Source organism: Emydura macquarii, unplaced genomic scaffold, assembly GCF_026122565.2.
Source record: "Emydura macquarii macquarii isolate MOO-44397 ecotype Brisbane River unplaced genomic scaffold, CSIRO-AGI_Emac_v2 contig_18, whole genome shotgun sequence".
Taxonomy (NCBI): domain Eukaryota; kingdom Metazoa; phylum Chordata; order Testudines; family Chelidae; genus Emydura; species Emydura macquarii.
In genome coordinates this window covers 6470791-6498036 of record NW_027130155.1, presented here as the reverse complement: position 1 = coordinate 6498036, position 27246 = coordinate 6470791, and the positions used below count along the sequence as shown (strand labels likewise).

General features: G+C 40.7%; 1 protein-coding gene across 2 annotated transcripts in view; it reads left to right on the top strand.

Annotated features, from left to right (window-relative positions):
- The first annotated feature begins 553 nt into the window (after positions 1-553).
- Positions 554-27246, top strand: part of AGTR1 (angiotensin II receptor type 1) — a 47095-nt gene continuing 20402 nt past the window's right edge. For both annotated transcript variants that reach the window (XR_010921257.1, XM_067555246.1), the window contains exon 1: positions 554-756. The gene's annotated coding sequence lies outside the window, so the exon portion shown is untranslated. The remainder of the gene's footprint in view (positions 757-27246) is intronic.

Below are 27246 nucleotides of genomic sequence, written 5' to 3'. Positions count from 1 at the left end.
AGCTGCGCTCCAGCAGCCCCACAGCAGCACTGGAGCCCAAGCAGCCCCTCCCGCGGCGGCCGGGCAGAGCAAAGTTTCAGCGCGCTGAGTCGCAGCGGCTCCCCGTCCCCTCCCGCCGGGCCGAGCTCTGGGGGAGGAACGCAAAGTTCCCGGCTCCCCAAAGGTGAAGCGACAAAGCGCCACCGGCCGGCAGCGGCGGGAGAGCCCCGGGAGCGGGAGGCAGACAACGCAGCCTTGGATGCAAACCGGCCTCGGGCGGGCGGGCGCGAGGGAGGGAAAGGGGGCGCGGCGGCGGCGGCGCAGCACTTGATGAGCGGAAAGGGGCTGAAGAAGCCGGACCGAGTCTCTAGGCGGGCGGGGGCGGGGGAGTGGGAGGGGCAGAGGTCACAGGGGGTCTCCCCGGAGGGAGTGGAGCTGGGGGAGTGAGAGGCGAGGGAACCCGGCTGTGCAGCGACGCCTCTTGCTATAAATCTCGGGGGTCCGCGGAGCAAAGGGAGACAGGCGCCCGCCAGCCGCTGCCCGCTATCCAGGGCCGGTTGCTCCTCGCCGGGGCGGGGTGGGGGAGGTCCGGAGGAGCCGGGCTCGCCCAGGGCGGAGCGGCTCGCCGGGCTAGATGCTGCACAGCCCCAGACAGCGCCGCGCCAGAGCCCCGGGAGAACCTCAGTCCCGGCTGTGCCCCTGCGCCGCCAGCTCGCCAGGGCGCGCGCGCCATCCCCGCCAGCGCGCAGCCAGCCGGCTGCAACTTTCTGCTGCCTTGTAAGTTTCTTCACGGCGTGGGCTCGCGGTGCAGGCTGTGCCGAGGGCAGCAGGCGGGCGCACGCCTGGTGTGCGTGTAGCACGGCCGCGTGGGGCGGGGGGGACTCCGTAATTCATGCAGTGACAATAACCCTGGCGGTTTTTCTTCCCTCTCCCCATAGCAGGGTCAGGTAAGTTGGTTTGGGGCTAATTGCCACTGGGGCTCGGCGCTGGCTGCCGTATGCACACAAGGACAAAGTTTAAGGCTTTGGGAGAGAACTAACATAGTCTGCATGGCGCCTTTTTAATTTGCTTTTAATGTTAATTGATCGGACAGAATTGCAGGAAAATAAATTACAGCATATTTGAGGGAGTTAATTCCTATTTGTTGGACGGTGCCTTTCCCCCTGGAAGGTATTTTTGTTTCATTTTCATCACAGGTGGATTGGTTCAGATGATTTTAATTACTCTTATTTTTCACAGAAAGAATTGTCTGGTAAACCTGCCTAATGAAAAAGCACATGCCCACTTTCTGATTTGTTATATACAGTTTTATGATCAATTTATATTTTGTTTATATTGAGTTGGAAGTGGAATCCCTTTTCCCTTGCCAAAATGCAATCCTCTAACAAGCAGACCCCAGCATGAAGATAGTACAGTTGCATCAAGGCCAGTTTATTGAAACCATGCCACATACTTATCTTTATTTTGGAGATAGCTAGATAGGTCCAGCTTGCAAACTCATGGCCATGTCCTGCGTGTGCTCTCTAATTTCTTGTCAACAGTTGAGAGACAAAGTAAAGATGCCACTGAACAAAAGTGGTGGAACTTAGCGCAGTAACCCCTCTGACTCTGGAAATTATTCCAGCTATTCATAACAGGCCAAATTGAATCCTTGTGTAACTCCATTAAAGGCACCAGAGATGACAATGGTTCAATCTGTTCTATTTATCTTTATTACAAATCCATGTATTTTTCATCTCTACAAACTCTGAACCATGTACTCACACAGCAATGTTAAGTCAGGAATACATCCCTTGAGTACTTCCTGATGTACGTTGCTAAGGGTGAGAAGCTAATCTGGCCCTTTACTGCTTGTAGAGGGAAACAATATTCATCTTGAGATTTGAAAATAATGGGCATAGTTCTCTTACTTACATGTATTTTGTTGACTGAAATTGAGTTAGTTCCTGATTTACACCAGAGAAGGTAAAAGAATCAAGCCCATTTTTCTCAGTAGTGTGACATGTCCTGTCTTCTAGCCTAGTAACAGCACTTTGCAATTTGCACATTACGTACCAACCCATAGTAATGGGAGGCTGTTCCTATGGCAATGACGACAGCCAGAAGTGTTAGTACCCACAACATTGCAGAAATGAGGAGCATGCTGTCTTGTCAGGTTATCACATCACTGCTCTAAGTATTGTTTTAAATTAATCTCTCACTATAAGACAAATGTTCAGTTTTTACATCTCATCTGCAAACTAATAATAATGCCTGTGTGGTGGCTTTCTTTTTGCTACTATTGGAAGTGTATTAAAGAAAGAGGGAGAGAGAGCTTGAGGAAGTAGAGTCCCATTTACACTTTAATTACACTGTTAATTGTACTGTAATTAATTGTACTGTATTTGTAGACATAAAGATGATTCTTTTCCCCTTTCAAGTCTACAGTATAACTGATGTATAAAACTCTTCTTTGGCTAGATAATCTATTGTTTTAAAGTGCTGATCTACCATGAGAAGTGACTGAAATTGGCATCATGGTATTCCATATTTATCGCCTCTCAATGACTTCCAGATAAATCTGTTCAGTTTAAAAGCTAGTTTTGAACGCTGCTGCCTAGGATGTGAAAGTAAATTTTTTTTTCTGGCTTATGGATTAACACCACTAGAGAGTCCTTAATCTGAATTTAATTAACAATTCTGCTGATAATGCATGAGCCAAAATCAATTCCATTTCAGTCTACTGATGCTGTATGGGATCTCCAGAGATATTAGGTGTAAAAGGTAGAAAATATTTATTTAGTCAGTAAAGTAAGCAGATATAGTGAATACCATAGGGAGCAGCTTTCTGGAGTCAGAAAGTGTCAATATTCAGAGTAGAACCATACTTTAAATTCTTTACAATTTTGTTTCAGATGGTGGGGAAAACACAGCATTTGCTTGGGCCCACCAGATAAGTTTTCTGTGCTATAATCATTTTAAATACCGTCGTTTGTAATGGAATAAATATTTAAAAATCAAATCTCTTATTTCAGTATTACCAATTTCTCTGGCAATCCCCTTTGATTCCGTACCATAGGTCACATTAAATACTCAAATATGGGAATGTCATGGTTTCAGAAAATAAGCTTCTATAAATGACAAGCTTTGGTCACAAACAGAGCCCCAGTCAAACAACTCTCATTAGTGAGAAAGGAAAGCCTCAGGTATAGATACTAGCCCAAACAGTCACAGTCATGGATTCAAGTACTAACTAACCCTCCACTTTCCTCAGGACACTTCTGGAACATCTTTTTCACATGTGAAAAAAAGAAGCCAAATTCCTTGCCTGTCCAAAGCTCTTCTATAATGGGTATTCTCCTGCAGTGCTCGGACTGCAACCACCTCCTAGTGGGGTCCCAACAAAATGCCAAGCAGTGCCAAGAGAACAAGTACCGGCTCTCTTGACTATAATTCCCCAAATTTTACAGCATCTAAGCTGCTTATATAAACCCTGCAGTGCTTTATGAATGTTAGGCACACTGTTATGTGCCTAACAACTCCATCTCCTTCTCTTCCCCAATGGACTTCACCAAGGGTTTTATGTACACAACTCCTACTGAACACAGTAAGAGCTGGAGGCATGTAGGTAAGGGCAGGACTAGACACAAAATTACTAAACATAGCGTAATATTATCTCCTGTTCATGCTTATGACCTTAACATATTCCACAATCTGCAAGGTGTCGGATCAGGACAAGCTTTTGTTAGACACAGTTTCTTCCATTTGAAATGCCATAAACAGATTTACCTCCTCCAAGATCATTTCCATTTATGTATGCATACAGCAGTCATTCTGAAAATACTACTGCCTAAAGGAGCATGAGTGTAAAAATGGCTCACACCCTACCATCTTTTTCATCCGATACAGTTGTGCACTCTTCAGTCAAATACTCAGTAGCAAACCAGAGCTTCTAAAGAAAAAATTAAAGTCAGACAGAGTACATACAAATGTTCGTGCTTCTTTCCAGGTACCTGATCTGAAGTACTGATCACCTTTCTCTGACTAATCCCTATTGTTCTGCTGCTTCTTACTTTTGTACTTGGCGAAATATATTTTGGCAAGAAAATAGTATTCAGGATAGGTGCTTTGCCCAGGTCTTCACATTAAGAAGACTCTACATTATTTTGAATGCTTTGGAGAGCTCAATGAATAATATGAATACTTTGTGCACCATAAAATATATATTTCCTGGTTCTTTGTTTTGGACCCTTTTTTAGCCCACAGTCTAGGGAGGTTGTTTTTACTATAAATCAGAGCAACTGTGATTGCTTGCAACAAAAGTGCTTATGAAACTAAATGCTTAGTCTAATCATTTACAGACTTATCTTTTAGATAAATGATGGACCAGGCTAAAATTACTGTGGGCTTTCAACTGAATCAAAAAAAAAAAAAGAAAATGGAAAACAGCATGCTCAAGAAGGTGTGATCTTTCTATTTACTGTTGTGCCACCACCTCAAACTATTATAGATTTATTCTCCTAGTCACCTCTTGCAATCTATGGTATTTGCGAGATAGCAGAATTATTCGGGTACAGTATTTATCAACTGTACAAAAATATTGGCTAGCATTTGTGGTGTTTATCTGGTATTATTATTCAGTAGCACATCTCCTGTAGTGGTAGAAAATGGGTTATAATTGAAGGCAACCTCACATCAGTAAAGCAAGATCAGATTGGCAAGGCATCAGTTTAGTGGCATGACTGTGGTGGAAAGAAAAATCAAACAGCAGCAGAAGGCAACATTAGCACTAATTTATTCAGATATTGCCAAAGTCAGACAAGATTAAGATGTAGGGTGACACCGCAGCATATGAAGGGAGGAAATGCTGTATTAGTTACAATGCCGCAGAAATAATTGATATAACCAAGTGTCTGATGATAGACTCCCATGAGGTGAGTTTCCCCAATAGGAAAGCAAGGGTGGGTACCTGGGCTGCCCCACTCTTTACTTCTCAGAACATATACATTTCCCATTTGCTGAAAGATTGCTGGCTAATGACACCATAGTGCTTAGACACCATAATGATGGGTATAGTATGACCCTGAATAGAACAGATTTCTCAGTCCACTCTAACCTTGCCCAAAATGTACAGGTGTATACTGAATGGAATACCGTTCCTCCGCATTTCCATCCCAGAGAGGCCTATGTAAAGATGATAAAACATTCCTGAAAACTTCTGAACAACAACTTTATTTTCATCTTGGAGGGCTTAGGCATGGAAAAGAAACATTTTATCTGACTTCATTAGAAAATGTTCTTTCTATCGGAATATCCTCCGGCTAACCCTAGTTCTAGTATTGCTCTCTCCTGGCAAGCTTGTCTGCTTGAAATACCTGTCACAAAAGGTGAGCAACCACCCTGAACATTGTGGTCTAAATACAATGCATTCCACATAATCTACTTTCATAAGGGCTAACCTTTTCTCTACACCCCCCTGAAGTTCTCCTCTGTCCCTGAATTTATCTCCCCATTACTCTTCCACTTCTGTCTCCTCCTTTTCTCCCTTATCTCTTTCTCTCCTGAAGGCCTTCCTTTCTCTCTGCCCCAATATCCCCCACCTATGGTCCAGTTACCCTAAGGGTTGAGGGTGGGAGGGTTGCCAATATCAGTCTGATGTTGGGCACATCTCTGTTCAGTGCTTTCTCTGCCCTGGGTTTTCAACTACAGCCCATCACGTTTAATGTAATCAGGCACACACAGAGAAAAGTGGACATCATGAGAGGAGCTGGGAACAGAGGGGCAGTGCCTCTATGAGGTCCTGGAATGGAGAGAGAAATGGACTTTGCTACCCCCTCCCTAGCAGCAGCTAGCCCTGGTTCCTCTCCCCTACTGAATACACTGCATTTTTTGTACCCAAGCTCCTGCTCCATTTAGCTAAATGAACCGAGTGGGTATCAACATGTGTTTTAGAAGTGATATTCTAGCCCTGCACAGAGGTACACCTCTCCACTATTAACATGCTTCCAAGTCATTTGCTCCTATTCTTTACTTTCTTTGTCTTAATCAGTTTTTAACCGGTGACAAGACTCATCTCTAACCCCATTACCAAATTTTCTTAAAAGCATCTTACAAGAGAACTTTTTTTAAAAGTCTAACTAAATTATATCTTCCTACTTTCCTTTATCCACTCTTTTGCTAATGTTCCTACCATACGGCTTAGTTACCTTCACACAGTCCCTGGTACCGAAGTAAAGCTCACTGACCCAAAATTGCTGGGATTGCTATTAGCACCTTTTAGTGGGGACAGCCCTGCATCTCTGTGAGAGCAGGAGAAATGAGCACAGGCCAGGAAGCCAGGAGGGCCTGAATTCTAATCCTGGTTCTGTCACCTCCTCTCTCTATAGGCCAAGAGAAGTTTCTTCAACTTCTGTAAAGTAAGGATAACAACACTTACCCACCAGTCTTACAGGGATGTTGTGATGATTAATTTCATAGACTCATAGAAATGTAGGGCTTGAAGGAACCATCAGAAGATGGCAGGACCAAGTAAACTTAGACTACCCCTGACAGGTGTTTGTCCAGCCTGTTCTGAAACCCCCCCAGTAATGAGGAGTCCACAGCCTTCTTCGGAAGCCTATTCCAGAGCTTAGCTACCCTTATAGTTGGAAAGTTTTTCCTAAAATATAACCTAAATCTCCCTGGCTGCAAATTAAACCTATTACTTCTTGTCCTACCTTCAGTGGACATGGAAAACCATTGATTATTGTCCTCTTTATAAACAGCCCTTAACATATTTGAAGATTAATCAGGCACCCCACCAGTCTTCTTTTCCCAAGGCTAAACATGCCCAGTTTTTTTTAACCTTTCCTCATAGGTTTAGACATCCTGATCTTTTATCATTTTCATTGCTTTCCGCTGGGCTCTCTTCAATTTGTCCACAATTTTCTTGAAGTGTGGTACCCAGAATTGGACACAATACTCCAGCTGGGGCCTCACCAGTGCTGAACAGAGCCGGAGAATTAGCTCCCATGTTTTATATACAACACTCCTGTTAAAACACCCCAGAATGATACTAGACTTTTTTTGCAACTGCATCACATTGCTGATGCATATTCAATTTATGATCCACTGTAACCTGCAGATCTTTTTCAGCAGAACAACCACCAAGCCAGTTATTCCCCATTTTATAGTTGTGCATTTGATTTTTCCTTTGTAAGTAAAAAACTCTGCACTTGTCTTTATTGAATTTCACCTTGCTGAATTAGACCAGTTCTCCAGTTTAAGGAAGATTTGAATTGTAATCCTGTCCTCCAAAGTGATTACAACCCCGCCAAGTTTGATGTCATCTTCAAATTTTATAAGCATACTTTCCACACCATTATCTAAGTCATTAATGAAAATATTGATTAGTACTGGACCCACATCCAACATCTGTGGGACCCCACTAAATACGCACTCCCAGTATCATAGCGAACCATTGATAACTACTTTTCGAGTATGGACTTTTAACCAGTTATGTGCACCCACCTTATAGTAATTTCCTTTGGACCACATTTCCCTAGTTTGCTTATGAGAATATAATGTGGAACTGTATAAAAAGCCTAACTATAATAAAGACCTATCACAGCTACTGCTTCCCCCCATCCACTAGGCCAGTAACCCTGTCAAAGAAGGAAAATAGGTCTGCTTGGCATGATTTGTTCTTGAGAAATCAATATTGGCAATTGCTCATTATCCTATTATCTTCCAGGTGCTTATAAATTGATTGCTTAATACTTTGTTCCAGTATCTTTCCAGGTATCCCCGTTAGGCTGACTGGTTTATAATTCCCTGGGTCGTCTTTGTTCCCCTTTTCAAAGATAGGTACTATGTTTGCCTTTCTCCAGGAATTCTCAAAGCCTCTTACTATTCTTCCTTTGCAGTTGTGCCTCTAATACTGTCTCCTTGAGAAACTGCCAGCTCTCCTGAACTCCATTTTCCTGGAGATTTTCTTCCAGGGGGACCTTATCTACCAGTTCTCTGAGTTTGTTAAAGTCTTCTTTTTTGAAATCCATTATCCTTATTCTGCTGCTCTCACTCCTTCCTTTCATTAGAATCATGAAATCCATCATTTCATGATCACTTTCACCCAAATTGCCTTCCAGCTTCAGATTCCCTAATGACATTCGTTAATATCTGTACCGTGCTTGGAGTCACTGTGGTTAGTTCTCTGAAAACAGCTGCTCAGTGTACAGCAGCAGTTAAAAAAAATAGAATATTAGGAATCATTAGAAATGGGATAGATAAGACAGAAAACATAACAACATAAACATAATGTTTTCATAATACCACTATCTACATCCATGGTAAGCCCACACCTTGAATAAGCGTGTAGTCCTAGTAATCCCATTTTAAAAAAAGATACATTGGAATGGGAAAAGGTACAGAGAAGGACAACAAAAATGATTAGGGATGTGGAACAGCTTTCATATGAGGAGAGATTAAAAAGACAGGCTTTTCAGCTTAGAGAAAGAGACAACTAAGCGTGCTATGATAGAGGTCTATAAAATCATGAATGGTGTGAAGAAAGTGAAAGTGTTATTTCCCCCTGCACATCATACAAGAACCAGCAGTCATTCAATGAAATTAATAGGCAGCAGGTTTAAAACAAATATAAGGAAGTACTTCTTCACACAACACATATCGACTCAACTCATTCCCAGGCAATGTTGTGAAAGCCAAAAGCATAACCGGGTTCCAAAAAAAAAGTTAGATAAGTTCATGGAGGATAGGCCCATCAATTAGCCAGGATGGTCAGGGATGCCACCCTCTGCTGTAGGTGTACCTAAACCTCTGACTAGCAGAAGCAGGAACTGGATGACAGGAGCTGGATCACTCAATAAATTGCCCTGTTCTTTTCATTCCTTCTGAAGCATCTGGTACTGACCACTGTCAGAAGACCACATACTGCGCTAGATGGACCAATGATCTGACCCAGTATAGCCATTCTTATGTGCTTTGAATATATATCTAAAGTGCTACCTAAATGGTATGTTTTATTATTTTCCAACCTTTCTGATAGATGTTTTAATGATATTACATATTACAGCCCAGATTCTGCCTCCCTTACTCAGATGGAGCAGGACCTGGCCCAGAGGTGTTGAAATCATATCCGATGTGTTGTATTACAATGATAGACTACAAGTTTTTGTTAGTAGCTTCACTACTTTCAGATCTCCTTTGGAAGATACCATCCGATCGTGGTGATTTATTACAATTGAAGAATATTTTTTTAATTTTTAAAGTAGATGGTGCTTGAGGCCCCAAACGACATAAAATAAATGAATTGCCATTGTAATTTCTCAGCTTGTTCCATCGTCTCTATTTTTGCTACCTTTCTCTCTGATCGTGCCTCATCTTCATTACCAGTAACATACATCTTTGAAATAAGAACCTGATGATTTATTAGTAGGCTTACGAATAATTCAACTAATTTTTCATGCAGACTGATAACAGTTACATTGTTTCCTCACAGGCAAACGCTATTAAAACTGTACTGATTTATACAATTCTGGCAGCATAAGTATTTTGCCATCACTCTCTATGATGAAATCTGCTATAGACAAATAATTTGGGGCCAGATTCTGTCACTTTTATTCATAGAGGGCACTAATTTACTATGTGAGTATCCCTATTTATACATGGATAAAAGTGGCAAAATTTGGTTTTTCATCCTCTTGATTGTTCCCTTAGCACTACGGTGGTCCTATTGACTTGCCCAAAATTACTGATGATGCATTTAAAGATTTCTCATCATTTGTCTGTATCTTTAGCTATTTATTCTTCAGATTTCCTCCTAGTCTTCTTAGGACCCAACCCTGCAGTCAAAATTAAATAGGGACTGCAGGATTGGGCCCTCTATATTTTCCACATCATACTTGCTTATGCAGGTGTTCCTACTAGACTCTCTTGAACAGGGCTGCGTTACCATGGTGTGGTTCTGGGTTGGGTTTTTTGGTCTGAGTATACTCTTGTAACTTGCCATTTAACCATAGTTTTCTTTCCCTTTTCACCTTTGGTTTCCTCCTGAGACTATAACAAGGTATTCATTAGGAAGCTTCCATGCTGATTCTGTGGCTTTTAATATTTTAACTTTTCCCTTCAGGCTGTTTCTAACATCCTCCCCTTTTTAAAAGTCTCCCTTCTTGAAGTGTAGTGTCTTAGGATGTTGCCCCTGCTGTGAGGATGTCTAACGTAATTACCCAAGGGTCAGAGTAAGCAAGTGGTTCAACCACACTTACATCCTGTAGCCACTCCTGTTAGTGAGAACTAAATCAAAACAGCATATTGGAAACACAGGTATCTTTCAGTTATCAGAGCACAAGTTGTTTTGAGGGGATAATCTTAGGATTTATTTTTGCGCTTCTGAACTCAAACTACGTTTTTAGTTCCAGACTTAAAGAGTAAGACAAACATTGCTTTTTCAGTTTGAAGACTTAAAACATTTCAGCACAAAGGATTTTTTTCTCCCCAAAACCTTGGATTATAATGGAATTCCTGACAGCACTTTTACTATAATGTGATGCTGTAATTTGTATGTTAGTTGGATTTGTAAATATGCCTGTTATCTCGGCAACATAATATTGGCACACTTTGTGTGTGTGAGAGAGAGCAAATACTGTGTTTGCATGAGTAAATATTTGTATAAGCTAGTGCTAGCATACATTTTTAAAGTAAAAGCTTCTGTCAGTAACTTTAACCCCATTGATACCAAATGGGAATATTCTTATGTACTTTACCAAATCATAGCCAGTAAATCCTATATTTAGTAGATGGGAGAAATCATACTTAGAGAGGCTGTGTGATATCTACTCCCTTTTACAGCTGATTAGTTGGTCATATAGGCTTTTTACATTGTATAAAAAGTGGGGAGGGGTTAATTTTCAGACGGAGGGTGCAGGGATGCAGTATGCCAACATGAAGTTTGTTTCTCTTCCCCATTGTGTGTGGGGGCAGGTTAGTTTGGTTTTATTTTGGTGAGGTTACTCATAGTTGGAGATGAAGATGCATTATGTGCTGTAATGTAGTTATCTGAAAAGTTTCAGTGAAGAATCTACTATCCTGGAGCCATCAAATTATACTTGTCCTACAGGTAAATCCGAGTAACACCTCATTTCAAGGATAAGACTCTCCCTCCCTCCCTACAGGACAGGTTGTATTTTAAGGCAACAGGGCTCTAGCAGTATATGGTTGAAACACAGCTCGTACCTGGTGACTTGAGAAAGATACATGGAAACATGGTCTTGCCAGGGACTAACTTGGTGGAAATACCACACCTGAATATCAGGAATAAGAGCAATAAAAGTAAAATTTAAGGCGGAATTCTCAAAGGCATATCAGTCAAGTGCAGCGTCTTTGAAAATCTCTCCCTAAATTGTAGGGCTCTGCACACAAAATGTAATCACTGATTATCCTGTTACGAGGGAAAACTAAAGCCTACGATGTAGCCACTATGCTGCCAAATGTTGGTCTGCCAAGGGCATTCTATCCAGAGTGGCCCAACTGTTCCCCATTTGCTGTGCAATGCAGAAAGGAGCTATTCTGTTCTAGCTGGGTTCTTATACTGCCTGCATCACCACAGTACAAAAGCACATTCCAATTGTGCATTAAGTAATGTAACTAACATCTGTCATGTATGGTTCATTGTCTTTCTCATCCTCTTCCCAGGGGTAAAAGAGAGTGTGCAATGTACTGCTTTGTTGCTTAATTATATGTACACTATGCTGGGTGTCTTATAATCAGAAAAGTCAAAGTTGCATATCTTCTATTGTGAATGGACAGTGGTGAGGTTTGTGACTGAATTCCTGGGAGTTTATGCCACAATCTTGGCCTGGCCCCCAAGAAGGCTCTGTATCCTGCATAGACAAGCTTTACCCTGGCTGTGAATAGCTGCATTGTGCCTAAGGCATGAAGTTGTCAACCTCAATCCTTATGCCAAGGCTGTTGTCAAACTTGTAGATGTTCTGGGTCTAGAGTGAATCTCAAAGAAAAGGACCAAACCTTGAACTTGATTTTGTATTCTATGGGAAGCCAACATAAAGAGCAGAGGTGAGGTGTAATGTGCTTGTGATAGCCCCTGTGGCTTACAGTAGGGTGACCAGATGTCCTGATTTTATAGGGACAGTCTTGCTATTCGAGGCTTTGTCTTAAATAGGCACCCCCTGTCCCAATTTTTCACACTTGCTATCTGGGCAGCCTATTCACAAGACGTTGTCAGATGCAGATGAGCTGAGATCTGGCAGGAAAAAACATGGCTCTGAGACTTGTCTCCTTCTCCTTGTAAGCCTGCAGAGTCCCGTCCCAGGGGGTTATCCACAGATTTTGGAAGTGGGAGTGTAAAAGTGGAGTGGGGAGGATCCAGGAAGCAGTTGCTCTGTGTGAAATGTTTTGCTGATAACCAATGGATTTCATGGCAGAAGTTGTGCAGAAGTTAAGGCCTCTTATTTAAGCATTAGCTTTCCCCTTTGCATCTTCTGCCTTAGCACAGCGGGAAGAGTGTGCAGCTGTGAGGGAGAAGGCCATTGGCAGTATGGCCTCTGAATAAGCCAAGCTACCAGAGAGCAGAGGGGAGGACATGCAAAAGCAAAATTTGAGAGCAAGTATTGATTCAAAGAGGAAGTGCGTGCTTAAGTTGAAATACTTAAGTTGAAAGTTGACTGTGAAGTTACAAAGGTAACTCACAAAACGGGATGACTGGGCAACAAAATGACAGATGAAATTCCATGTTGATAAATGCATGTAATACATATTGCAAAATATAATTCCAACTATACATTCATCATATCATAATATCATCATGCTACCATATAAATCCACAATATTCCCAATCCTTAAATACAGTATACAGTTCTGGTCCACCATCTCAAAAGATATATTAGAATGGGAAAACGTTCAGAGAACAACAAAAATGATTAAAGGTATGGAATAGCTTCCATATGAGGAGAGATTAAAAAGACTGGGACTGGTCACTTTAGAAAAGAGACAACTGGGGGGTGGGAGGGGAATACGATAGAGGTCTATAAATCACAAATGGTGTGGAGAAAGTGAATAAGGAAGTGTTATTTATCCTTTCACATAATACAAGAACCAAGGGTCACCCAATGAAATTAATAGGCAGCATGTTTAAAACAAATATAAGGAAGTACTTCTTCACACAAGGCACAGTCAACCTGTGGAATTTGTTGCCGGGGGATGTTATGAAGGCCAGAAGTATAATGGCTTCATAAAAGAATTAGATAAATTAATGGAGGATAGGTCCATCAATAGCTATTAGCCAAGATGATCAATGTCGTAACCCCCATGCACTGGCTGTTCCTAAACCTCTGACTGCTAGAAGCTGGGACTGGCTGACGGGGGACAGATCACACAACAAATTGTCCTTTTCTCTTCACTCCCTTTGAAGCATCTGGCGCCAGCAATCGTTGGAAAACAGGACACTGGGCTAGATAGATCATTGGTCTGACCCATATGCCGGTGCTTATTAAGTATTCAAACAATCAACAAAGTAACAGAAGGCAAAAAATGAATGACTTGAAACTAATTATATTATTGCTATATTATTGTGTTTAAAACATCTGCAAAATAAAAGCTTATTTAAAATTCAGTGAAATACTTGAACGCTCCCAACATTTAAGAACGTTGACTCTTAAACTAAAGCAATTAATAAGTCCAACAACAATACACTCTAGATGGGATTTCCAAATGTGCTCACCGATGGCCTAATTCTCCTCCCATTCAAGTCAGTGGGAATTTTACTATTAATTTAAATGGAGCAGACTTAGACCAATTCTGAGCACTTGTAAAAATTCCAACCTACGGTCCTGGTCCTTCAGACAGACCTCTGGACCCACGCAGAGCCATGCTGACTTCACTTGAACCATGCATAGCCATAAAGTTCCTCCCACATGGAGCTGCTTGCAGGATCAAGGTCTGTCTCAGGAGTTAGACAGTCATTCCTTATTTAACCCCTTTACAAAATACTGTACAGATAAAAACTTTGTTTCAAAAGGTATGTTCCTTTTCTGTTTAATTAGAAAAAAGAATGGTTAGGAATTGTCCCCGTCTTTAGACAGCAAGTACAAAAAGTTTTGCACCTAATTTGTAATTAAGGACACAATCAATTGTTGGTTTATAGAAAGAAGTGGAGAGAGGGGGAGGAAATCCATTTTTATCAGTGCACCATTTTTTCCCCAAATTCCCTAAAAAGAGAGATTTTGCAAAAACGTGGCCAGATTCTGCTTCTACTAAAGTCAAAGGACTTTAATGGCATTGATTTCAGTGGAGGCAGGATCAATCCTTTTTTCAGAAGAAAGCATCTTCTATGGCTGCTGATCCATGGAAGTGCCACAGTTCTCCATGCTGGTATTTCTTCTGAGTGAGTTACTTCTGCACACTTCTCACAGCAGCAGGTATTACTGTTTTAGGTCAATGTCTGCAAGACCTACTTACGTTTATATTTTAAAAAATGTTTCAAAGTAAAGGAAAGTATTGCACAAAATAAAACAAAGGGGCAGCAATAACTTTTTTTCTTGGTTCCCTTCATAAACAGTTTTGCTGATGAATACATTTAATCAAAAGAATATATTCACAAAGGGAAAAGCTTTCAAAATGTCTTAGTGATTTAAAATTCTAAAGTCATTTTCCTAAGTAGAGCTGTGGGCATAATGGATTTTTGGTTCTCCAGCAGTTCAAAAATGTTGGAGGAAATCATTTCAGGTCAAACCAAAAAAAATTTTTTTTAAATTTGGCAAATTGAAAAGTAAAAAAATATTGTTTCAGGTTGAACAAAACATTTCAGTTAGACAAAATCAAAACATTTAGTTTGACAATTTTTGAACCTTTGATTCTTTAAAATAAAATTTAAAGGAAATTTGTAAACAAAATTATTTCAGATAAAAAATGCTTTGTTTTGAAAATATTGAAAAAAAATTTTCAGGTTTTTTTGTTGTTGTTTTTTGTCTATCCGAAGCAATTTGGCAAAATCAACACAAATTCATGTGTGTTACTGAATCTGTATTTTTTTGATGGAAAAAGGTTTCAGCTGAAAAATTTTCTAAGTCACTTAAACACGTTGACGGTTTTATCCAAGAATTTTATTCTAGAATTTATCTGGACTATATAGTCAAAACTGCATGTCCGATGTGTGCTTCTCCTCCATCCCAATTTTTGGAGGTTCAGATAAAATGGAAGTCGTATTTAAACCACCCCTACTTTTGATTTTACAAATGCAAAACCTTTATGATTGGATTTTGAAAAGTCAAAATCCAGCCCTCTCTACACATGCTAGCTACTCTTTGTATCTGTCTCCTCCCTAAAAATTGCTTTGTGCCTTTTAATATCACATATATTATGAAAAACATCGCAATGCCTACAACAATTCAGAAAGCAACCAGCAGGCCAATTGTGATATTATCAAAAGCACTTAGCATTTCTTAACTTTGCTCCTACTGAAATCAATGGGATTTTATCATTACCTTCAATGGGAGCAAAGTTAGACCAATTTTAAGTGCTTTTGAAAATGCCACCAATAGTGATCTCTTGTTTAATAACCTCGTTTCTAGCTTCCCCTTTCTAAACAAACTAACTGAGGAGCTAGCCAAAGCAGCTTCCAGTCAGCTGCCTGAATGGCTCTCAATCCAGCTCAGCCCAGGGCACAATACTGAGACAGCACTTGTTTTGATTCCTCTTGTCTGTAGACAAGGTAAGTGCATCCTTTCTCCTGCTGGATCTTTTTGTAGCATTGGATGCTGCTGATTACCATACTTCTGTCCTACCTCCAAGAAGTTGCCAAGATGAACATAAATGCCCTAAAATGGCTCCGGTTCTTCTGCTCAAAGCAAATCTAGAGGATCGTTGTGGAAAACTATTCTCAAGGCTTGCAGAGTTCCACAAGGTTATATGCTCTCTCCCATTTTACTCAAATTGTACGTGAAGCTATTGGAAGAGCTGGAGAGAGAAGCTACCAGACTGAAGTGCCAGCAATATATTAACCAGACCCATCTCCGGGGCTGGACTTGACTTTTTGAGGTCCCTTCTAGCCTTACATTGCTAGGATTCTATCTCCATATTTCCTATACAGCAAACGTAACAGCACCAGCAATCAGTTTTCTCAATGCCTATATGAACTTAGCTCCAGGAGGAAGAGTAACTAGCTAAAACACAACTTAGGCAGTATCTGAGATGATGCTGATAGGAATTAGAAAGGTCTCTAAAGAACTTTGCTTTTTTAGAACATTGCCCACCACTGAAGACACCTGCCCTCCAAAGTCTTTAATGCTATCGTGTGCCCAAATGGTCACCCAGTGACTAAAGTAGGTCATTTCACTGTATGGTTGGGCACAAGGTAGCATCCTCCTCCTGCCACACACAGATCTGGCCATGGTTATCCATGCCACAATCAAGACCTCACAGGCTAGATTATTGTAACTTGGGTCTAGAAATGAAGCCCTTGCCTTGATAGAGCTTAAGATGCTACAAAAAGTAGTGTATCATCAGCACAGGTCACAATGAAGGCATCACTGCATTGACTGTCCCTTCATTAGCGTCTCCAAATGAAAATCTCTATCCTGATACTCAAAGCCCTCCACAGGATTGGTACGCACTACCTGAGAGACCACCCCTCCCAGAACTGTGACATTTCATTGGAACAATGAAATTGTTGACCACTAAAGATGGGATCTTGAGTGTGAAAGTCAGAACTTTCACACGGCTGGATGGATGCTACGGAACTCACTCCTGCAAGAAATAAGGGTGACCGTGGAAGTGCCTACATTCAGAACTACATACAAAATCTATTCCTTTGATTTAGCTTTCCTTCAACAGGGTACACACAAACACTAAACTACTCAAGCTATTTGTCCTACAGGCTGGAAAAGGAAAGAGATTATTATTGTTTCTATTTTTATATACTTGGGAGACACCCAGATGCTATGGTGAAGAGGACCATATAAGTACCTAAAAGAGAGAGCTGAACTAATAAATTAAAGTGGATATAGAATTTACATGCCAAGTTTAAAACTCAGTAAGCCATGAGCCATTTTAAATAGGTCAAAAAGGGGGGACGGAATCGATATCCCTGTCACAGGTTGCTCTGTTTATGGCCTCATGGCTCCAGCTCTTGCTGATTCTGGGCATTAGTTCGATCAGGCCAACGCCCCTTCCAGCAGTCCCCCCCGCCCCTCCCATCAGTTTCTCCTCTGTAGCCCATTCTGCGTTCTCAGGAGCCACAGTTGTCCTCTTCGTGATTCAGCCCTCTGGCCAGGTCACTGCTGGGGTTTCCCCTTCTGGGGGTGGTACAGTCCTTCAAATTCTCTGTCATTCCTACAGTGTCCCAGGCAGTCACTGCCCCACTAGTGCCACTTCCCCAGTGGTGGGTAAGGGAATCTGGGTGTGCCCTCTACTCCGGGTTCCAGTCTAGAGACTCTCAACCCAGCAGTTCTGGGCTTTCCTCTCCCAGCCCTCACTGCTCCTTCCCCGGACTGCTTCCTACCACTCCTAGTTCCCCCTCTTTCCCTGGGTGTATCAGCTCCAAACCCTCTTCCCAGGGTGTGACTGCTGCATCTTCTCTGTTGCCACCTTGCTGGCTTTCTAGGCCCCGCCTCCTCCTGCCCAGCTGAGCCTGCTTGCAATCAATTCCCCGCTCCCTGGCTCTTCCTCCTGGTGCAGCCTGTGGCGTTAAGAGGCCTAAGTGGCCACCTTAACCCCTCTTCCGGTCCTGTGTGGGGTGAGCACCCCATCACATTCCCATTTGCCAAAGCTAGGTCTCCATCCATGCGGAAAGGGGGTAGACGTATCCATGAGGGCTTCCAATCATGTTTTCTATTTGCTAACTGATTCTTTAATAGTGTATTGTCACTTTTTTTTTTTTTTTGGGGGGGGGCCAAGATTAGCGATGACCCTGAGCTGCAAAATCCAGCTATAGATTTCAAATCTTTCCCTTCTCAGAGATTGAAGATCTCGGTTCAGTCAGCTATAGAACTAATGGTTCAGCTGCAAAGGTTGGATCGGTGGTTAGATACCAACAACCTGAATTTGTGAAGGGAAACACATTACACTGGAGCTACACATTACACTGTTACAAACATATTACACTGCAGCTACAATGACAATGCTGACTATAGGCTGTTTTTGGGTAGAGAGAGGTGGCCTGTATTGACATCATGTTTTGTCCACTCTGCATCACCTAACCGGTGTCTTTAGAGGTTGTGCTGAACATCCCGTAAAGCTGTAATGTTTTGGAATGTAGTGATTCTTCAGTGTTTTCAAGTTCAATCCTAAATCAGAGAGAGTTTTCCTATTAACTGCAGTCAGAGCAGAGTCAGGCCTTTTATAAGGAAGAAGAGCATATGGAAATCAAAGTTCACCTTTTGAACCAAACCCAAGGGCACTGATAAATGAAACTTACAAAGTAAAGTACTTTGGCAGATTGGAAAATAGCACTCTTTCAGCTAACCCTTCCACAAGTGCTCTGCAGAGCAGCAAACAACAAATTTTGGTACATATAAAATATTTTAACAAGAAAAAGCCAGTGTAGTGTTAGTGTCCGAATACCAGTGAAGTTGCACAATCCTAGGGTGGTGCAATCTAGCACGTATGAATAGAAATTGTACATCAGGATTTCCCAACTTCTGGCAGCAGAGCACAAATGAGAGATGGGAAATTACAGCTCCTAGGTCTATGTAGAATTAACTATATGCTGCTAAATGTGAAGATATGTATATAATGTTCCTGGACTTTAAGTATTAGTGAAAAGGCAAAATTGTATCCAAAAGCTTCATCATTGTTACAACTGATGTAATTCCAACATGTGAAAATTACCACTCTGTAATTTGCCTACACATTTGTCATTAGCAATTTGGCACCAGCTTTTTAATGAATACCCTGTAATATTATTAAACATTATTTCTTCCTTTTAATAGTAACAAGATGTTGTTGTACTAAAGCCAAAACTTTCCTGAATAAAAGTTGATGTTAGTACTTGGCCAGTCCCGCTGGAGGCTTGGTCCTGGACCAGACTTTGTCCGAAGATGCACATGAAGCTCTCTCTTGCCCCATACACAGCAGGGGGGGGTCACTCAACCCTCCAGCTCCTTGGCTTTCCGAATGGCCAGGTCTATGCAGACAGAGAGCAGTGGTGGAGCAGACGTAGGGAAGAGGGTGGGCTGGAAATAAGGCTGTCATTGCTGTATTCTCCTCACCACTCCCAAGCAGATTTTTAGAAAGAGAATGCTGCTTCAGGTTGAACGTTGTAGAACCCCTGTTTAAATAGGAGTGCCAGGGACAACCTTGGCCAAGAACCACCCTGGCAATGCAGCCCTATTGAAGCTGCACAGCCAGGATAGTGGGTTGATCAGGATATTGGAACCTTGAAGCACAGGCCCTCTAGGCAGATGGCCCTTGTTTCCTCTGGATCTTGGAGGATCTGCTGGCTTCTAGGGGCAGAACTCATTGTGTGTGTGTGTCGGGAGAAGGGACAAATCCAGTCCTCCTCCAATGCATCACTTTGGGGAAAGTTCCCAAGGAAATCCTCATGGAGTGCTCCTCTGCAAAAGTGCAACCACAGGGGGCAGACCAACATTTAGGTCAAGCTTTTTGTCCCTGCTAACTTCTGTCACAGTCCACTCTCATGCAAAGTGCTGAATCTGGGTCTGTGCACATGAAAGCCTTTTTTCCCCCTTTCTTCTGTCTTTTAAACCCAGCCTAGAAAATTGGTGGCTATTTTGTTATGTTTCCAGAGGCTGGTGACATCCATTCACCTTAGGTTTTACACAACAGATGTCCAACTCTTTCCCCCACCTCCTCCCATTTTCTCAGATGCCTTTGTGTTCTCTCAAATATTCCTGTTTTTATTGGCTGTGAGATACAACCAATCATTACTTAACTCTATAAGGATTCACCATCAGACAGAACGTAACCCCCTCATTTGACACAAACATAAGACATGAAAAGTAGAATATACAATTTATTTCTATTTGTCTGGCATGAAGTAATATAACTCACTTGTGGTTCCCTATTGCTCCTCTACTGACATGATGGATAGTCTTCCAATCCCCATATGAACAAGTACCATTGTAGCATTCAACTACTACAGAATTCACCTCTACGTAGATTTAGGGGGTGGGGGAAGTCTCACATGGAGGAAAGTGCTATAATGATGTTTACTTTTATGGGGACTGGAGGACTGCCTAGCTCAAAAGAGAATTATTTTAGTATAACAATTATATAAACATCATGTCTTACAAGGGTCCTCAAGGTTAATGTGAGAGCTGAGAAAACAGAAGGTGAAAAAACTCAAACAACTACTATTAAAACCTGAAACTGATTTTACAGTAAATTTAAATATGTCAAGACCTTTAGGGCTAAAACTGATGATTTGAGTACTCAAAACTAATATAGAATCACATTGCCATGTACTTTTCCAAAATCCCTATTTAAAAAAATAAAAATAAAAAATTGGTGCTCTTTTAATAACAGCCAAAGTAGATCTGAAGTGGAATCTTCATACAACTTCAACAACAAAAACACCGCCCACTAAATAGGAAAATGAATGTTTAAGTCATGTAGACCTAGAATTAGCTAAAATTACTTTCAGTATTATTCTCTGACTAGTATTTGAAAAAAATGCTATATAATTAATATCACAGAGCTAAAAATCTTACAGAATAATATTTAGTTGTCAAGTATTTTCATTTACAATTTTATAGGCAACTATAATTTTTCCCCAGACTGCAAATACATTTTTTTTTTTAAATTTGCCTCAGGAAATTTAGGGAGATTAAACTCCATGTGTTCTTGTAAAAACAAATGTCAAGATCTTGCTCCATGATTTACTAGAGCAGGATACTGGGTTAAATGTCAGCAAAACCAGGAATATCCTAGATTAATAGTAATTAGAGAGAGGAAACAACAATTATGTCCTACAATCCATCCTAAAATTGCTCCCTCTGGTATATTCTCCAGTGTTTAAATGCAGAGCTTCTTGATAGTACTTTTTTGTACTGTGTTTGTGTCTTTGAAGCAATTCTTCACGTAAACAACATTCTGGGGGTTGATACTGAATGAGAGTATAAAATAAACTGGTTTTTGTATTTTTTAAAATAGGAAATACAGACCTCTAGTGGTCAGAATGCTGTACATAGTGTGAAATAGATTTCGGCGCAAATTAAACAGCGTCACTATGGTTAATACTATTATCCTCTCTTTCCTTTGCATTTCCATTCTATAAACACAAAGAAATATCCTTCAAAATACCTTCCCCATAATTTCAATGCTGGTTACTCATTCTGAAAGCAGATGATTGTCTACGGAGAATGCACATTCATCTGCTCTTTTCCCTCACAGAAATTTGTGCTAGTAAAACAGCACAGTTGAAGGATGTTAGGGAACTAAATGGAAAAAAAAATAATCAGAGTAAATCAGGAAAGCCATGGAAAAAAGAAAGTACAAAAAACAATAGGAAGTGAGGAAGAAAACCAAGAAATGAAAATAATTTTATTTTTGTGAGTATTGGAAGAAGGAGATAAATATAAAGAGGAGTTCTCAATATCACAGTCCATAATCAGTACCAGTTTACAAGCTAACAATAGTTGGGTATCTGCTATTCCAGAGCCAATAATATGAAAGCTAATTTGACAAAGAAAGTCACTGTTCACTCTAATGGAGAAATTCACATTCTCCTAAGAGGTCAGGTCTCAACCTTGCAGTTTGTTTGCTGACTTTTGAAGAACTGGCACCAGAAAAGCAGCCCAGGTTTTACCATGACAGCTTAAAAACTGTTGTCACATAATTGAAAACCCTCTATTTACAAATAAGATATTTAAATTTAAAAATATTTTGTTCTAAAAATGTATTTGTATCATCTAACTGTCCTGGGCAAGCAGTAACTCACTTTCTCTATTCATGCATGACTTTAGCTGAAAATATTAACCAAGTATGTAGAGTACACAAATAATTAGCCTAATTGTCTCACTCTTACAAAGCCTAAATAGAAACACAATCAAAGAAAGCAACTAAAATAACTATTGCAATTTACTGTCCCACACCTGCAAATACTTGAACACGCATGAATAATTCTACTGAACTCTTTGGGATTACGTAGTTGCATAAATGGACTGGAGCCTAGACAGGAGTAGCACAGGGTCAGCTAAAAGTAGATCAATGCAGATCTTACAAATAGACATTGTTTTTTAAAATAGTAGTACTTTTACACCATACATTTTAACAATCAATACAAGGACATACATTCACTAATACTTGTGAAACATAAAACCAAAAAGTAGCTTAATGCAATTCAAAAGATTGTAGCAGAAAGAAAGTACTTAATACACAAGACTGGTAGCGAGTTCTCATGTGATTATGGTAATTGATTAGTAAAAGATTTAGAAGGAGTGCAGATACTTCAGAAATGAACAGGAAGGTGTACAGTTCCTGGGATTTCTGGTCACATGCTAAACCACTTTTATTTAATTATTCCAAAATTTGCCCAGAATGCATAGGCGGGAACACATTTCTTACAGTCTCCTTGGCCCACATGTGGGCTCCTCAGCAGTAACTCTGGACTAGAGAGACCTAAGGAAGCCATGGACGGTGCGGGGGAGGAGAGTTAGAAAGGCCTGAACCAGCAGAAGGATCAATTGTTGGCTCAACAGCAGGTTGGGTTTGGCAGGTTTGAGGAGTTCATGTCTTGCCAGAAGAGGGTGTGGCATATACCATAGCTCCCTATAAACCTATAAGAAACACCCCTGGGAAAGTCTCTGGCAGTTAGTTCTGATCAGGGCAGCAATCTGCTCCCACTTTAACCCCTGCCATCCATTCTGGTCTCTTTGCCTCCGTCTCAGCAAGGCCCTGAGGCTGCTGCCTCTTCTCCCATCTGGCAGTTCCACGCCAGTTGGATGCCACTAGGGTGAGCACTGAGAGCAGAGGAGAAGAGCCAACCTTTATGCCTTCAGCAGCAGTACCACAAGAGCTCTTGAAGTCCAGGAATTGTAGCTGCATGGGAAACCCTGTGGCTCAGCTCAGTTCCTGCTCAGTGTGTGATAGGCTTTAGCTGGTGCTGGACAAGCACAGAGAAAATAGGAAAGAAAATCCATTGCAGCTATTTGCATATTTTGTATTTAGGATTGTAACTGGAGTGGGGTTAGGCCCCCCGCCCTCCCCCCCAGTTTGGGAAAGCCTGGTGTACAGGGTCTATCAGGTTAGCTACTGCAGATACTAAAAATAAACTTTGTTTTAAAACAATCTTTAAATCAGAGAAACTGAACATGTTTCTGTCTTGAACTGTAAACTACAGCTGTTACATGGAAACCCGTCCACTAGGGAACAGACTGTAAATGGCAGTTTATTCTAGACAAGCCACTGAGCAGCCATCACATTGTTAGTTGACCATTTTCGCTTCTATCGACTGGTACTGGACTGAATCAGCAACCTAGAGGAAGCATCCTCCATGGAAGTGCTCAGCAGGTTTCACCATCAAGTCTTCGCACTATACCGTAAGTCTGGGCATAGGAGCAATCTGACAATTACAAGGCTTCTTAGAATTATAACCACCCTGCTGTATGTAGATCATCAACTTAGATTATTTAAGCATTTGTATTTTTTCTGCCAAAATATTTCTTCATGTAGAGGCAGAGAGGAGTGGCATTAGGTATATCTGCTACTTTATCTTTTACATCTGTTTTTAACAAGAATTCTGACGCCACCTACTTTTCCTGTGGGCAAACGTGGGTTCTGTTTGGTGGCGGAGTGTTAACAGGATGCAGCCTCATTGCCATGAGAAACAAGACGAGTCCTCTCAGCTCACTGGTTTGGGTAGATAAGCAGGAAATGAGGATGAACTTGTGATCATATGAGTGGTGGAAGAAAGTACAGTCACTTATGACTGCTGGGGATGAACATGATGTTTATATTACTGTGTTTATAAAAGGACAATGAAACAAATAGCTTGCAAAATCTTAACAGTTTTGCAGCAACCAGTAATAACAGACCTAGAGAGAGAATGAATGTGAGGACTAAATACCAGGAATAGAGTTTAAAAAAAAAAAAGAAGAAAAAGAAAAAGAATAAACAAACACTTTTTAGTACTAAAACATTTTCCAACCTGTTTTAGGAAGTTACTTTGTCAGCATTTAAATCCACAGCTCTCAAGCGAAAAGAAGATTTCATCCTTATAAACTCAGAAAAGTCTTTTCTCATTTATAGGGGGAACAAATAATCCAGCCAGCATCAGGAGAAGAAAAATCTATTGTAATACAGCTAAATGCTGAAGGTTGGGTCTGCCTGCATCAATAGAGTCAGTGCCAGAGCACAAATATTGAAAGTATTTTTGTTTATTTGTTTCAAACCTGACTTGTGACATCTGGTTATCCATTTATAGCTAATGAAGTTTTCACAGGAAGCTGGAGTCAGTGGTATCTCATCTTATGTTTCAGTTGGCAAAGCACTATTTACCTTGCCTGGGCCTAGCATCCTGCCTTGTTACCAAAGGCAGTTTAATTAGGATGCATGCTCATCCAACACAGGAAATGAATAGAGTGGTAAATAATAGCTGGTAGAACAGTCTGAAACCCTGCATTACCAGTGACTTATTATAATCATTGTAATTAAAAAAATAAAAGGTCAAACAGGACAGTAATGTACAACAGGGATTAGCAGCTCACCAGATACTTTGCTTAGAAATTGAGTCTCAAGCAGCCTCCCCCTCCACACACACACACACTCTTCACAGTCACTTGAATTCAATCCTCTTAGCAAAAGCTACTGCCATGTCACCCTTAAAATGGTCAACGTGACATTATGTTATCTTGGATGACCAGAGACCATTAAACTGAATTATGAATGTGCAGAATCTCAATACTTGCATGCAATTGGACAGTGACTTAACCTGCATTGGCCAAGTATAATAGTAATAAATGTCACAGAAATAGCAGAAAAACAATGGTTAGCCATCTTAAATAATTATATTTTCAAGTATTTATAAAATACTGTGATAAACATTCGTTGGCCTAAAATGCTGATGCAGAAAGCTAAAAGGATGTGTTCTTTCCCGCCTCCTCCTCCCCCTCCTCCCCCCCCCCCCCCCCCCCCCCCCGTGAAGCTTAGCATTCTGAGCTAGTATAAATCAGCATAGGGCTTGTCTTAGTGACTCTTCTTCCTTTCCCTACTCCGAGTAAAACAGAAAATAAATCAAAAACACAAAGATTCATCTCTTTCCCCATCCAGACATGGAAGTCAGATCACATGGGTGGCACCAAATGAACTCAACTAAATAGTAATGTGCACACATCTACATAGAAGTATTTTAGATACTATTTAGAAACACCTCCATTGCATGGTTGCCCTTACATAGAAATACACATGTTCATGGCAAATTTTAATCAGGGTTTTATAAACAAATATTCCCAGGCTGTACAGCACATTCTGCCAAACTACTTCGATTAATTTCCTGACTGTAACTAAGTGCAAGATGATCTAACTTTTGCACATAGTCAAAACATAAGCAAAGAAACTGTTTTTCTACCACATTGTACTAAGTCCCATTTTTGCTTTTTCCTTTACTGAATAGGTATCGGGCATGAGGCAAGAGACCAATCCAGTTTATGCACCTTCAGCTGGCTAGCAGCTTTTCATGGTGAGAGCACAAAGTGTATTTTGAGCTCCATCAGCTCAATTCAACATTGTGTTTAGGAGGCTCTCCTAATGCTATGGATTTGCCAGACTGCACTACTTCTGGCCACTAGAACTACTTTTTTTTTCTAAGTTCCCAGGCACTGGCTAGAAAAAAACTCTGCCTGCCTGCATCTTTTGTGGCTGTCTTTTATGCATTGTTCAGACTATTTTGATGCTTTGGCAGTCATTGATGTATAAAGATACAGATTGCAGTAGGTGAAGTGCCCCCACACTAAAGTATTCGTTTCTGTATAGCGTGAATATAACTAAACCCCAAGGACCACTAGCAAAGAGAGAGCACAATTCACTACAAGGAATTAATACCAACAGTGATGTTCTATCATACCACTCAGAGCTGCCATCTTTAGTAGCTGTTCAGAAGGAATGAGTTTCCAATTCAGTTTTGAAGCTTTTTCTATTTCTTTAAAGTTTCCAGAGCATTGAGGACGATGTGCATCTTCTGAGAGCAAATCCAAATCCAACTGTGGCTTCTTTTGAAACTTTAAGAGTTTCTTGGACTTTAAAAATCCCATTTGAGCATTAGCAATGCCTTCCTTAGTGGAATTTAGGATATCAGGCCATTCAGAAATTCAGTCTCACAGTGATGTAAAGCCATTTGTGCTCTCAGATATAGGGAGCACAACATAGATGGTAAGGTCACAGAGGTGATAAGGTTACAAGTGTGTGTCACTCTTAGTCAATCATGGAAAATTTACACATCTGTTTCTCCTAGGAAGACCCAATCCACCTCCTTTATTTGCACTTGTCAAAAGAAATGTCCTTCCATAGTCCTACTGCATGTAAACACTTTACAAAGCTACTCTGTATGTTTCTAACACTTCACATATATTCATGAAAACATTCTTTCCTTCTTTGATGCATCAAATCACTTATAAGGAAAATGCAACAAAACTAGTTTCTGACATTATTCATTCTTAATAATCCTCTCTTTCTCCTCTCTCCATTTCCTCAGCTCTGTTGTATTTTTTAATTATTATTTTGGTATTTCTTATTGTGATTAGAATTAGCATATTTTCCTTTTCCATATATGTGCATTTGAATAAATTATTAAAATATTTGCAATTACTTGATACACTTTAAAGTAGGTAACATGCCAAATTCATCCCTGGTGTAACTCCACTGAAGTCAGAAGTGTTACACCAGAAATGAGCTTGGCCTATTAACTTTGAAACTGCTCTGTTTTGATTTAGTATTTGTAAGCATCTCAAAGTTCTTTCCTGACCAAGGCCCTGGTTCCTCTTATGAAATGCTGAACGTCCTTATTTCCCCCTCACTTCAAAGGGAGATGAGGATGTTCAGTACCTCACAGAAAGTGCTCAGAACCTTACAGGGTCAGGCTCAAATTAACAAACTTGATTTTATTGCTGATTTTATTGAATTTTAGAACATTTAAGGTAGGTGCTTGTTTACAGAAATTTAAAATACAGATAACAGTAGTTAGCATTAATCAAGGCCACCACTGTCACCAGAAACATTAGCCACCATGTGTGCAGGAGGAAGTCAAACTCTAAATACTGATGCACTTCCCCCAAAGCAGACTAGACTGGGGCAAGGGTGTATTGCGAAGAGGAATAAATTCCAAAG